This window comes from Hyperolius riggenbachi, chromosome 3 (genome assembly GCF_040937935.1).
Source record: "Hyperolius riggenbachi isolate aHypRig1 chromosome 3, aHypRig1.pri, whole genome shotgun sequence".
Classification (NCBI taxonomy): domain Eukaryota; kingdom Metazoa; phylum Chordata; class Amphibia; order Anura; family Hyperoliidae; genus Hyperolius; species Hyperolius riggenbachi.
Window position 1 is genome coordinate 165,580,082 of NC_090648.1, and position 15,517 is coordinate 165,595,598.

General features: G+C 40.4%; 1 protein-coding gene across 1 annotated transcript in view; it reads left to right on the forward strand.

Annotated features, from left to right (window-relative positions):
* The first annotated feature begins 3,214 nt into the window (after nucleotides 1-3,214).
* ACAN (aggrecan) overlaps nucleotides 3,215-15,517 on the forward strand; it is a 148,113-nt gene continuing 135,810 nt past the window's right edge. The window contains exon 1 of the mRNA XM_068275183.1: nucleotides 3,215-3,522. The gene's annotated coding sequence lies outside the window, so the exon portion shown is untranslated. The remainder of the gene's footprint in view (nucleotides 3,523-15,517) is intronic.

Below are 15,517 nucleotides of genomic sequence, written 5' to 3' on the forward strand. Positions count from 1 at the left end.
AACAGATGTAGGGAAAGGGATCTCCCCTCCCCTCATGATTCACTGGTCCATCACCCTGCTCATCCTCTCCCCATCAGTAAATTGTAAAATAAAATTGTTAACAGTAAATAAAGAGATAAGCAGTCAAATGTATTGTTAGTAGTTAGAAGCACTTTCCAAACTATTCTTATCTCATAAAAAAGAAATGTTAACCAACAGTGTTCCTTTAAAGAGACTCCGTAACAAAAATTGCATCCTGTTTTTTATCATCCTACAAGTTCCAAAAGCTATTCTAATGTGTTATAGCTTACTGCAGCACTTTCTGCTATCACAGTCTCTGTAATAAATCAATGTATCTTTCCCCTGTCAGACTTGTCGGCCTGTGTCTGGAAGGCTGCCAAGTTCTTCAGTGTTGTGGTTCTGCTATGAACTCCCCCTTTCAGGCCCCTCTCTGCAGACTGCCTGTGTGATATTTAGATTAGTGCAGCTTCTTTCTGCTCTCTTATCTTTTACAAGCTGGATAAATCGTCCTCTGAGCTGGCTGGGCTTTCACATACTGAGGAAATTCAGACAAAGGCAAAGCTGTTTGCAGGAAGAAAAGAGCAGCCTGAAACTTCTGTGCATGAGAGATGCAGGGGGAAAGAAACACACAAATGATCTCTTGAGATTCAAAAGGAAGGGTGTATACAGCCTGCTTGTGTATGGATGTATTTTCTATGTGTGGACATACTGTACATCAACCTACTTCCTGTTTTGGTGGCCATTTTGTTTGTTTATAAACAAACTTTTTAAAACTGTTTTTAACCACTTTTAATGCGGCGAAATTGTGACAGAGGGTAATAGGAGATGTCCCCTAACGCACTGGTATGTTTACTTTTGTGCGATTTTAACAATACAGATTCTCTTTAAGTACTCAGCATCATGATGGTGTGGAGTGGGGCTGTACAAAACCAGGAAGTGACATTAGTATATACAGATTTTGGAAACTCCTGCAGGGGCTTAAGCATTTGCAATTCAAGCTACAAGCGAACCTTAACTGCTAGAGAAAAGGCTTCCAAATCCCCCCCCCCCCCTTCCACTACATAGCATCATCAGGCATGATGCTCATCTTTCCACTGAATAATTATCATTTTTGGCTTAGGTGCAGGGTGTCCCTGCCCTTCACTGTGATGTGCACTGTCTAAATAATCAATCACTGGTCACACAGGGTTATGTGGGAGTGGCTATGCAAATCTTGAAATGCAAAGGTTTCAGTCTTTGGATAGGACAGTCAGGGGATCCCAGAGCATGAATGTGGGGGATTCAGAGGGAGTATCTATGACAGTTGGCACCTGTGATCGGTGGGCTGGGTGTCTTTTATCCAGATTAAGTTTTTTTATTTAGTGGGCAAGATTTACCACCTATGATGGGTTGTTACTTCTGCCAATGTTCCTGTTTAGGAGATTTTCTTTCACTTCCTGTCCTGGTGAAATTCTTGCTAACTTTTTCTCCAGAGTTTTCTCCTAAGCGATAATTTCTCTCTTTAAAATAACTTTTCAGCACTCTGCAATTGGAAAAGTACCAAGTGTAGGTGAACAAGTACTGTCAAAATTATTAGCACTTTCTTGCTTGCTGGTGGTTTAAAGGACATTTTATTGGCAACATGTGTTAATGTCACCTCATGAAGAGTTCTACAAGGAGCTGTGGATATCACTGCAACAGCAAGTGAGGAACAACAATAAAATTCTGGCAGATGCTCTACTGTACATCTCTCCTACACAACCAGAAAAGTGTCTTTTTTTCTGTTTACTCTAGAGATTTACTTAACTTTCTGTCCTGTGACACTCATCCCTAAAAGGGACACAGGCAGCTGTAAAATCCCTGTTCAGGTTGTAGCGTATACCATTTATTGAAATGTTTTGTGTGGGTTTGGACTGAAAGGACACTCGAGGCCAAAATGCACTATTGAAATAACCGATTGTATCTATCTTCCTTCTCCTCAAAATGACTTTTTAAAATATTCCAGTTTAATTTTATGTTTAAATCTACTTTTTAAGTTTTAACTGTTATATTGTTTTTGCTCAATGACACATTCATTGAAGTATGCCAGAGCTAATATCTATTAACCTTTTTATCTTGTTCCTGCTTTTGGAAGCCATTTTCTGTAAGGAAAGTGTTTTATAGTTGTAATTTCTTATCAGTAAGGGTCACACTGTAGTCACTTCCTGTCTGAGTCAGGACTGAGTCAGCCATTTACATACCTGATATTTAACTCTTTCAGGCAGAGAAAGAAAAAAAAAGGAACACAGCCTAGTTATTTGTGTGCCTGGCACAGCACATACACATGTCTATCTCATCATGTCACATGTCACCTCGGGTATCCTTTAAGTCATGTAACAAAGTGAGGGCTTGTTGGTTGTCCTCAATGCACTTCACACATTACCATTTTGGAATATGTGGATGTGGAACTACAGATCCTAGCATATTTTCCATATTGCGTTCACTATGTTCATTCATGGCTATAGTGGAATCTATTGTTGCACATGATAGAGAGAGGCAGAGCAAGCTTCATTTGACCCTTCTCTGCTGAATTAAAACATGCTTTAGGGCCCATTCACACTACAGCGATTAGCAGGCGTTTACTGCTAATTGCCGAAGTGCTAGCGCTTCTTAAAGCGCTAGAGCAATTGTAACTATATAGCAGTGATTTTACTACCATGATTGCTGCCGATCACGGGCGTTCCACGATTAGCGGCAATCGCAAACGCGTTGCATGCAGCATTTTCCTGGGATTCTCGAGCGATCGCGGTACAGTGCTTAACAAAGCACTAATTGCGATTGTCGGGAATCACGAGGGTGTCCAGTAATTTTACTGCGCTGATCGCAGTAAGATCACCTGCTCAAAACCATTTTGCTACTTGTGAATGGGCCCCCAGTGCGCATATTCCTCCTCTAGTCCAGCAGCTTTGTGCATCTGCTCAGCAGGACTTGGATGGCCACTTTTATACAATCACCTTGAAGATGGGACACCCCAGGAGGCAGGCACTCTCAGCCACTATGCTAAAATCCACCTACTTCTCCTTCACCTCACTGCCTCCACACTGTCATCCCTGGACTTTCGCCTACCTTAGCAGGAGGGTCCAGCACACTCAGCAGGCAATTCCAGGAGTTATCCAGGGGGAAAAAAAACTTGACAGGAGGAGTCTGGAAGTCAGTGCCTGCTAAACTTTGTCTGATTGGGAAAAAATTCCTTCTTTCTCACTCAATACTCTACAGCCCTGCTACTTCTCCTGCTGCTGCTGCAACAACTGCCTGAAAGAAGCCTTGACACAGTACACCTTTTTTTTTAAAAAAAGGGGGATTTTGCATTCTAAAGGTGGAAGGCTGGGACACATCTGAAGCCTGGTGAAGACAACACCAATAAGAAAAGTTCTGGCAATATTTCCTCTCATTAAGGAAACAAAAAGACCAACAAGAGAGAAAAGTTATCTGACAAAGCCTAAAGAGTTTTATGCCAGGTGTATGGGAGATAGGCTATTTAACTACTGCACTGAACTTGTAAAGGTAATGGCAACATCTTTCTCTTTATATACATTTGCTTTTTGCTGTGTTAATACTAAAATAAACCTAAAATTAAACACAAAAGGTAAGGGGTAATCCTCAAATAATACTAGGTTATTCATTTTATAGCCCTATATTATTGTTACTAGTATAGGTAATATTACTGTTATATACACAGTTTCTGCTGTATACAGTATTCCATGCATTCTAATGAATAGCTATGTAGTAATATACTGATGCTTGGGGATGTATCAAGTCATTATAGTAATGTCTGTTAGTGCAAGGATGCGAATGAATGAAATTCATTCATAGCTGTGGATGACTCATATGCTGCTGCCGGCTTAACTAGCAGTTTTATGTGATTCCAGAGTTGTGAATGGTAATGGGGTAGAGTGCAGTATAATGATTCAAGGATGAGCAACTGGTCAGTTGTGGAAACTGTTCAGCCTGCTGGAAATTTTTCATCATTCACGTAAAAATCAAAAGGGACATTTTTTTTGTTCTGGGCAGGATTTGTGCCTGTTGGTTGCTTTGGGAAGGAGGTGAGGGCATAGCTGACATACTTTCGCCTGCTAGTAATGAATGAATGAGGATTGTGGGAGAGATTTCTCTATCTTGTTGCATGCTGCTCGTCGCTATACCTGAGAGGTATGCGATTTCCAGGGTGATATCACATGAGAGGCTTAGGGCTGGTTCAGACGAGCGGCTGGTGGGGATGGCTTGTGGCGGCTCATTTGACCAATGCTAAATACTCTTCTGCTTCTAAGCAGAAGTGTTTCGCAATGGTTACAGATGTTTCGTCGTTGCATCGCGTCTTGAGATCCTCCTGGAAACACAGAACTACATGAACACAGCGCCGTTGGCCGCTACACATAGCTTCCAAGACGTGATGACGGGCTCTACCTCGACATTTACATGAGCAACGCCAACTGACAATGTTGGCGTTTAAAAACCGATTCTACTCATTTGAATAGAATGAGTAGATCCCTTTCAGACACCGCTTTGGGCGCCTACTGAAAACGCCATGTTTACTGCCCGTGTGAACCAGCCCTTAGTTACTGGTACAGGTTACAGCTACTAACATAAACCAGTGCTAAAAATGTGACACATTATTTACAGCCACTAGTTGTTGCTGCTCCACTGTGTCATAGTTGTTAGTGACTGTATTGGATACAGTTTGTAGCAACTGCTTAGCATCTCTGTAGATGGGACTAGCAGCATCAATTCAAAGTCTTGGTGTCAAAGTTCTCACTACACCCTGAGATGTTCATGTGTAATCCCCTCGCTCTCCCTTCCACCAGTATAAGGGTCACATTTATCAAGATCAGCGCACAGAAAACTGTGGAGCAGTTGCCCAGGGCAACCAATCAGGTCCCAACTGTTGGAGCAAACAAAAGGATTTTAAGTGGTTGCTCTGGGTAGCGGCCTAAACTTTTCCAGTTCCTTAAGGTGGCCAATAACAGTCCAATTTCTAGGGAAAAATCATTCAAGCAATCAGAAATTCTGATCCGATGGGTTGTAAATAATCTCCGTTGATGGGCACAACGATTACGAACGATTATAAAAATAGTCGCCGAAGTGGATTTTTGTCAAGCCAAAATTTGGATTTTCTTGTTGGTTGTGATAGATAGGAAGCAAAAATTGGTTTGTTTGTGGTACACTGAACGATTTCACTTTCAATCAGAATTATCTGATCACTCAAACAATTTTTCACTAGAAATTTTGTTTGTTAGTGGCCACCTTCAGTCTTGTTAAATTTGCTCTTACTGACCATTTATATTTTTACACCTGCTTCACTGAAGGTGCCTATTGATGATACAGTCTTGATTGTACAATCTTACGAAATCTATGTAATACACTTCCTAAAGCATCAGTTCAAAGTAGATTCACTCAGTTTACTCTTCTATTACTTAGATTTGTACACTCAAGATTGTATCATCGATTGGCACCTTTAGAGTTACTGACAGAAATCCATTGTAGATGTTAGCAAGAATGATTCAGTGAATTGCGAGCTCACGGGTAGCAGATCAGTTTTAACATTAATTGCAGCTTTTTTTTTAGCTGGACCAGTGTCAGATTCTGTCACAAATGAGCTTGATAACTTTACCCCTGTGAGCACAGTATACACCATGCAACATACACACATCCAATTTTGATTGGCCGATCACTGACCAATTTTACTACCTACATGTAGTAGGAGGGCCAATAGAGTTTCAATACAATGAAGAGATTGTGTAGGTAAGATCTCATAGTACACGGAGGTGGTGAAATTGGAAAATCATTGGGCATTTAAAATTGGATGTATGTACTTGGCTTAAGCTTTCGATAGCTGAATAGTATAAGTAGCATGCATGGCATCTAGAACAGGGTAAGGCCTCTTGCACACTTCATGCGATTCCGATTTTTTATACGATCTGATTTTTGATTCCGGTTAAAAAAGTACTGCATGCTCCTAAATTTTTTAATTGGAATAAAAAATCGGATCGTATAAAAAAATCGGAATCGAATTTAGTGTACAAGAGGTCTAAAGCTGTAAGTATAGCTCCGTACACACATCCAATTTTAATCTGCAAATGACTGGCCAATTTTCCCACTTCAATGTACGAGGAGAACCAACAGATTTTGAATACTATGAACAGACTGTGTAGCTAAGCTCTCATACTACATGGGAGAGGAAAAGTTGGCCAGTCACCTGATGATAAAAATTGGATGTGTGTACAGACCTTTAGTGTGTGTATCACACTTTGGGTTTAAACGTAAAAAAAGAGTTATCTGTGCAGTAACACAAGGCAAGTGCAAACCAACATCACAGAATAACTGCCACAGAGTGGCGCCAGTCTATACATCCCCGCAGTCAAGTAACAAATGCGCCTACTGTATCTTGCGGTCCATGTAAGCTCCACTGTATCTTCTGATTTAGGATGTGCTAAAGACTTTCACAGCCAAAACCTACAAGTAGTGCTGCTGGTCTCCATCTGTCTGTAGGGCCATTTGTTAATGACAACTCCTCATGGTCCCATCTATTGCCTCCTGTGTCAGTACATTAAAGGCCTCTTCAAGCTTTCTTTCATTTTAGGGTAACACACATATCTATTACACATCGGAGTTCTCTCCTTTTATTATTGCAGTAGTGATGTCGGCTTGACAATAATGAAATATAAGATACAACGTACTTCTATGGAACAACCCATTTCTGTGTATAATCAGATAGATGTGAAGCTGTTTAATACCCATTATGACAAAGTGAAGTGTAAACCCATATGGCTGTATTATTATAATGCAGTGTTCATGGTGACAGTTGTGGTTAGTTGTTGATAGATAACAGACTTGTTTCTGCAAGTTTATAAACATAAAGATGTATGATTGCCCATATGATACAGGGTACACGATAGGGTAACCCATAGCAGCGATTAGCAAGCATCTATCATTGTTTGGACAGTTCTTTGAAATCTGATTGGCTGTTATGAACTTTGCAACTCTGTGACCATCTTTTTTTTTTTTACTCTGTAAACTTTAATGAACATGATATATCACAATCTTATGATAGTCGAATGTCCTTATTTAGGATGCACCTATGTTTTGTTGCCATGGTTACTCTACTGGGGCAGTTTAATCAAGACAGAGAAATCTGGAGCGAAACTGGAATAGCTACAACCAATCGGGTTTCAGCTTTAAAGGTATATACACACATTAGATAAGAGGCTGAAATGGCTGATAATGACCACTTTGGCCAACGATGGTTTATCTTTCTAATGTGTGTACAGCATACGGCCAGGCATCACTTAAGGATCCAAAATGGTGGATCCTTACCGACCCACAACGCCTGAGTATGCTCAATTGTAGTGTTATTTTTGCTCTCCCCGCCCACTCCATTATAGGCCGATCGACGTCCCGCCATCCTCCTCCGTAGCTACCAAATGCATCGCTAGCCTGAAGGCTAGCGATGTGGCTGGCTGTGCAGCATCAGACCCCGGGTATTGGTATCTTATTTAAGATGAAACAAGAATTCTAGCATCCACATTCACTCCTGTTATCTCTGCACTGATCTTGATAAATTGCTTTCAGACCTAGAACCCACTAGCAGTATGTTACTAAGCCTTTACTAAGCGCTTGTAATTTAAAAAGCTCTTGCTATTGCTAATGTAATCCCCCATAGCATTGCATTAGCAAGAGCTTTTCAAATCACTAGTGCTTAGAAAAGGCTGCTAGTGGGTTTGAGCACTCACAAGTGATTCCAATCACTATTTCAAATCTTTATGAACAGCAAAGTTGAAATAATAGGAGCTCTGTCAAAAATTCATTATAATAAGAATATAACAATAATTACAATATAAGATCTGTAATGTTTTTCAATCTTTTTTTTTATTAGAACCTAGATACTGTATATACATACAACTATTACCTATGTACATTTTCTTATAGATCAGGGAAGCTTAATTTTTTGCTAGCTACTTCTAGTCATATTTGAGGGTGTGGAATGGAAAAGTAAGGATGGAACTACTGGCTGTATTGAAAGTAAAGTAAATCTTTAATGAAGGTGGGGGAGAGGGGGAGGCAGAAGAAAGCTGCTAACATACTTAGTACAGGGCTGTCTGTCCAAATTTCCACTTTCTGCCCTTCAAGCACTATATTAAGGTTTCCTGTAACTGCAGGAATCCAGCGCAGGATGAATAAGCTGAGCAGTGACTGGCCAAAGCGGGCATTTAGTGTGGAAAACCAGGGAGTGAGGTTATATTTAAAGATGATATGGAAATAGGCTAGGGAAAGAAAATAAATATTGAGGAATTACTGTACTGTGCAACGTATGCACAGAATAAACATTTGCCATGAAATTGGTGAGCACACATTGGTATGGATTGTGTATAATGAAATGCATGGTCCTCTTACTAAGAAAGAACACAGTATATTTATATTTATTCTCCTATGGGGCAACTATCAAGAACCTCTCCACTGACTAAAATACCATTACAGGGATCGTGTCCGGATGCTAGCTTGCTTTTGTGCAAGTTCCAGGGCTCCCATCCTTGTTGTTTTGTTAAAGGACCACTACCACACAAAAAATAAAATACATGTATATGCACACATATAAAATGTACATTTGTCCTGATTCTGAAGCAAATGTACACAAAAAATACAATTTTCCTATGTAGCTGTTACTTACAGTAGGTAGCAAGATGATGACAGATCTGAGGGGTTTTGGAATAGTCCATCTCCTCATGAGGTTTTTTATTTGGTTTTCTTTATTTTCAAAAGCACTTACTGAATGGTAGTTGGTCATTCCAACTGCCAAGATAGTGTGTAAGCCAGTATTTTGTGTAGATCATTTCCAGGAAGTGCTTTTGTAAAGGATAAAAACAAATACTAGCAATCCCCCATGAGGAGATGGACTAGTCCAAAACCTGTCAGATCTATAAGAATTATATCACCTACTGTAAGTGACAGCGAGATAAGAAAACAGTAATTTACAGTTCATTTTACCCTGGGACATCTTAGTTGACTGTGGACACATGTATTTTAAATGTTACACACAGTAAAAAGTCTGAGGTTCAGCTGTCCTCCAAGTCATATACTGTATATGCAGGGGTCTTTTCCTGCCAGTTTGTCTGATTTCAGATTATTACTAAAATCAAATTGAACTGTTTGCACAGAGAAAGTACAACTTTCAGCTGGATGGATAAGTAGTTGTAGTAGTTGTCACATTATCCTTGGGACCATTGTCACAGCAATCATTCCACATTGCCCAATGGTAGAAAGACACTACAATCAGCATCAGGAAGGCAGCAACATTTCCTAAACAAGGCTCAAACATGGGAAAATGTCAGCACAGCTTGAGTGATACTTCCTGCCCCTCCTACAAATCCTTAAGTCCTCCCACTTACAATATAGGGTTAAACTGAGCGGCTGCTTGGCGTTCACAAATGCAGAACAACTACTGTTTTTTTATCACTATTTGTAGGGTGGGTTAAAGGAAGGGGGGGGGGAGGAGTAAACATCAGGGTCTAGCATCCGTGACTTTAGGTAGCTTAGCCAACTGTCATTTAGCAGCAAGATTTTCAGCAGACGCAGATTTTATATAATAATAATTTACATAATGATGCCAAATGATCACTAGATTAATTCAGTAGATTAATTCATTCTTTATTTGTTGTAAATGTCATATTATTATGTACAGGTTTCCCTAGATATTAACCTCTACCTGTTATTTTTGAAACCCCCTTTTTTAATGCAGTAAAGTGCCAGGTCAAAGTCTTAAAATACATTTTCTTCCCCATCACTTTAGAGGTTCCCAATGTTAAAACTTTGAGCTCACTATTGCCATCTGCAGGCCATTTTCTGAATAGAAATTTTCCAAACTATTATACTGTAAATTTTCAATACACAGTACATTTGTTCATATTACAATTAATTAACAAACAGATGTGTTACAGTTCGGTGATGATATATGCCTTTTTAATCTAAAGGGTATTTTTTCAATCTAAAACTATTAAATGAGATGTAACAGACCTCTATGATGACTACCATAACATAAATAAGGAGACAATGTATGGTAGTAAGGAATTGCTAGCTTACACTGTAACCTGGAGACAACATCAGGACCACAGCCAAAGCTTCATTTACCAAAACTAGGACAGACTGTATTGATAAATGATATTAGTTCTCACAAAGTTAAAGGAACATGCAGAAGGAAATTCACAATAAATCCAGGTACAGGGGTAATTATTCACACCTGCTGAAATCTGGACTAAAACCATCCACAGCATGTGTGAAGGTAGTGGAGAAATCCTCACATCTTGAGAAAGAGATCTGAAATGGACTTGTGCTTTTGCATTTTTACATTTTTTTTAAATCACTAAAGCCATTTATCATATCATGTTATTTGGCCGTACTCAGAGCTAGGACAAGGTCCTCCAGCACCCAAGGCTGAGACAACAAAGTGCGACCCTCCATCCCTCGCACCCCAGCCGTCACACACTGGTTGCTATTAGACTAAGAGGCCCCTCAACTCCCCCAACACCTTAATCTCTAGTTCTCTGGCTTGTAGTCACTGCCATGTATTCCCTTTTGTTATTTCTCTCTGCTTCAAACACAATAGGGGACTGATAGCTGAGTGAGTTGTGCGCCCCCTCCTACACTGCACACTGAGACTGGAGCCTCTCTCGCCTCTGCCTCGGCCCAGCCCTGGCCATACTGGAGTTATATTTGAATTTACTTAATAATACTTGGAACTTCATCTTTGGAGGTGGTGCTTCTAAACTGGCTGTTTTTATTAACTTTCAATAAAATAAACATTTGCTTAATATGCCTATCCATAATATTCACTTTAATTCACTAACCATCAGCAACCCTGTCCATGGTCTGATATGACCCAGGTGAGGAATGGAAACCTTTGCCGATGGTCGACTGATCATTTGGAATTATTCAGAATTGTTCTGCTTCTGCAGGATCATTACTGTTCCCTAGTGATCTTCGCAGATTTCCAGCCTAGAGGCGACAGAAGGCCCATACCCACTTAGTAATTTTTGCAAATGATTTTTCACGACAAAATGATTTTTTGCATGATACCATGCATCATCGTTTAATCAAAATCTGATAAACGATGTTTAACGATGCACGCCACCCGTGGCTATCGTTCATTTTTGAAGGACCAACATGTCCGATTAAGTTGTTAAGGATCGTTTTACCGCAATTGTGCAAGTGATTATTTACACAATCATTCACTTCCGACTCCACAAGCAATGCTTGCAGATCCGGCCAGGTGGATCAGGGAAATGATTGTTTGTCAGCAGAGATCCCCGATCCATCTTGCTGCATCTGCTGGTGAGTACGGAGCTTTAGTGTGTCAAGGCAATTGTTTCTTCTTCCATTTCACTATTGCAGAGATGGCCAAATGAATTCTGGCTGGAAGCCCTAAGCTTACATTGGAAAAAATAACAAAAAGGTTTTTTGGCTCTGCGTCAATCATAACATGCAGTGTCCTGTATCACTTGTCCATCCCATCCACTGCGAACAAAGCAGCTGTTCAAAGCCTTACTGATGATGACTGGATTATGTAAAGTCGAGTCTTCTGTCCTAAGATGCTACCATCGCCAATCTAGCCTATCATTTTCAAAATGTCACCTGAGGTGTTACATTAGTTAAGCATTAAAAGGCACCAATAATGCTTTCATTTAAATTTAGCTCTTCCCATTCCCTTCAATTACGTTTTGCAATGTTAGGGAATTTTTTTTACATTTGGTTACCACAAGATGACGCCAGGCCCACTCCCTAGTCCACCTCCCCGTCCTCCTCCTCCTTATTAAACAAACCAGTCTCTGTGTCTCCGATGTCCAGCTTCTCACCAGCAACAAAAGCTGTGTTCTTCTAGCCTCTTGGACCACATAGTGTGCCAGCACTCTGCTACTGAGGGCCCATACAAGCCAAGAAAAGTAAAGCTTGTTTAAATGTGAGAAAGGGCGAGAAACGGAGAGAGGGAGACGAGAGAGAGAGACAGGGACAGAGAAAATCGCAGGCAGAAATGTAACCGTTAGAAAATGAGGGTGGGGGGATAGGTCCTCTGGAGCAACGGAAACCTTAAAAGTTTACTTTTGAGTAATCACTGACTGCTTGTGAGAGGCAGAACAGCCCATCTGTGTGTGAATGGGACACAGAGTTATAAGTCCAGCTCTTTGCTCAGTCACTTTCAATAGGCCTTCAGTGCTACCTGGAAGACTTTTTTCTTTCCACCTTATGAATGCATTTATTTCATGATCATCACACATGTCACATACACATCAATTTTAAATGATGCAGGTATTTATAAGGCCTGGATTCCAATGAAAATAAACTGAAAAATGCACTCACAAAAGACCATTTAAAAAAAAATAACCCAAAAATGATAAAAAATGGCAAAATACTGGCTTAACCACTTGAGTCGTATTATACAGGACGCTGACACGTTTCTAACAGTTGGATGAGTTTTGGGAACACAGCTGACAATAAATGATGTACTGTAGATAACGGTGGATAAACTACATGTACAAGAGTTAAGGTGGCCACTAACGATGCAATTTTCTGAACGAATGTTTATGAATGATTCTTCGTATCAACGAACGGAAATGATCGTTTGGAATCACTATTGGACAGAAATCTCCTACCCAATCCAATCAGATTAATGAAATCGATCCAATTTTTGGATCAATTGAATTATTTTGATCATATTGGTTAGGAGATTTTTGTCCATTAGTGGTCCCAAATGATAATTTCCGATTGTTCATACAAGGAATCATTCGTAAACGATAATTCAGCAAATTGTTTTGTTAGCAGCCACCTTTAGGCCTCTTGCACACTGCACGCGATTCCGATTCAGATTCCGCTTTTTAATCAGTTTTTACATCCGATTCAGATTCTGATTTGCAGTTTGCTCCCTGCACACTGCAAATCAGAATCTGAATCTGATGTAAAAACAGATTAAAAAGTGGAATCTGAATCGGAATCGCGTGCAGTGTGCAAGAGGCCTTAGGCCTCTTTTAAGGCGCCACTAATGATCCAATATTTTTCATCCAATCTTACCATTTATATGTAATATAAGGAACTGCCTAAATTATCCATTCAATATATCCACTCAATTTACCCTTATACTACATAAATATGGTCAAATTGTATGAAAAAAAAAATGGATCATTAGTGGCCAACATTAGACAGGAGGCTGAACTATGCACTTGTCTGCCGCCCACAAACGGCATTTGGGTACAATTAAAATGCAGCCCAGTAGCAGCGTTTGTAGCACCACATGTGTCGGTGCTTGACACTTGGTGGTGTTATCCAGCGGCAGACAACTGTGACATGTGGCGCCTGAGCACAGCTGCAGCAGTGCTCAGATGTTACTCCATGGGAGGGCCACCACTAGTACCAAGCGCTAACAAGCATCAGCTGGTGCACGAGAGCAGCTGACAGGCGGTGAATCATCAGCGGCCCGTATGAAACAGCCTTTAATGAATGCTGCCAAATTTACAGTGAGTAGCACCTGATTAATGTATACACACAGTACAATCCTGAGCAATACAAACTGATTATATCCTAAAAGAAATAAAAACAGTGATTACTGCTGTCAATACTGCATGGCAAAATGAGCAGTAGGTCCAGCACTTCCAAATAATTAGGATAGGGAAGTAATATGCAAACATCTTCTTCATCCCTCTTACTTCATCTTCCAAGCTTCTATATCGGCCATTAGCAGGAATCATCAGTGAGATACTAATCATTTTGATGTGGGGACAAAGTTGATGCAAGTTGTATGCAGCTTGGAATTGGGCCAGTAAAAAGTGTCAGTGAGTGTTTTGGATAGGCCTAAATGCTGCATTAAAGTGGAACTATATTCCCAAAACTAAAATTTCAGTAGCTACTCTTAATTACATAAAAGAACATTTGAAAGTATTCCCAAGCTTTCCGTGTGTGTAAAAAAAATGTAATTTTTATTGCAGAGAGCAGTACATGCTTGCTTATCTCTGGCCAATTGGCAAATGTAAAGGAATTGGCAGGTCTCAACCTGAATTTTGGCAACTATAGCCCAATTTATTGTATCACAGTCACTGTAAAGAATGTACAACGTTTCAGCACACAGGCCTTTGACAAAGCACTGTGTGCCGCATTGTTGTGCATGCTTTACTGTGGCTATAATACAATAAATTGGGCTATAATTGCAAAAATCCAAGTCAAGACCTGTCAATTCCTTTTTTGGTCAATTCTTTCCCAATTGTGTATTTTGGCACTGTTTAGGTCCATGTGCAGGCTGGTTGACTCCCTGGTGTTTTTTGCGATTAGACGATCTTGGTTTGATTAATCGCCAAATGTATCATTTCCGGTGTGGTGTCAGTATGCCCTAAATTGTTGGTATCCCCATAACGTTATGATGTAACTATACCCGTCATCAAGATAGCATTGGGTTACTCATGGGCATGCACAATTGAACTTTCAGTCTCAGAAATATCTGATTAACAGCTGGTTTCTGTGATGTCCTGCCCTAAAGCAATGCCAGAGGCTGCATAAAGGACTGCACTATTTTCCATTGGGAGTGCTGCTTACTCTGTACACTCAACATTGGTTGCCATGAAAATGGACTGCACCACTACTTTAGTACTGCAGCGAGCACTAGCCGAGAGTAGCCAAGGGACAGTAGGAGGTGATACACTACTCAGCTATTGCTTGCTGCAATACTAAAGTAACAGTGCACTCCATTTTCATGGCAACAAATGTTGAGTGTACAAAGTAATGAGCACTCCAACAGAGAATGGTACAGTCCTTTATGCAACTTCCTGCATTGCTTCCTGACAGGGCAGCACAATATTATGGGGCAGTTGCGCATGTCTCTGAAACCAGCTGTTAATCATGTGTTTCTGAGACTGAAAGGTCTGTTGTGCATGAACAAGGCAGCTCTAGCGTAGTGACGGGATGTAGTTACGTCACGATGTTAAAGGGACACCAACAATAAAGGGCATCACACCTGCAAGAGTATCTCTGCCTCTGCCTCTTTCTTTGTTTCCTAATATCCGCTGTCACTTCTTTTTTTTTTAAGCCAATGAAAAGCTGTAACACATCTTATTTCCCTTGTAGTATTCTACAGAGAGTATACACTTCACTAATGAACCTAGATCATCTCTTAGGCCCCATTTAAACTTAATCAGTTGCTCTCATTTATAACTGAAAGGACAACTGATTTTCAAAGTAATGCCCATGTTTCCCAATGGCTTAGTTCACACTATACGTGCTATACGTGCAATCTTATTGGCTGCATTATGCATTAACCTATTTTGCAAGTCAAACAATAATATGTACCAGGAAATGTCATCGGGCAGGGATAAGGATTGATCTTTCGGGACACAGTTTGGGGGCCGATGTTGTATAGACGTGTCACTAGCCTGGTTTGTTGCTATGGAGGAGGCCAATAGAGCGGTACATGAGGGAGCGGTTAGTACAAGGGCCAGTGGTTCCCTCGGCCAGTGTTCCGTCAAGTCAGTCCATG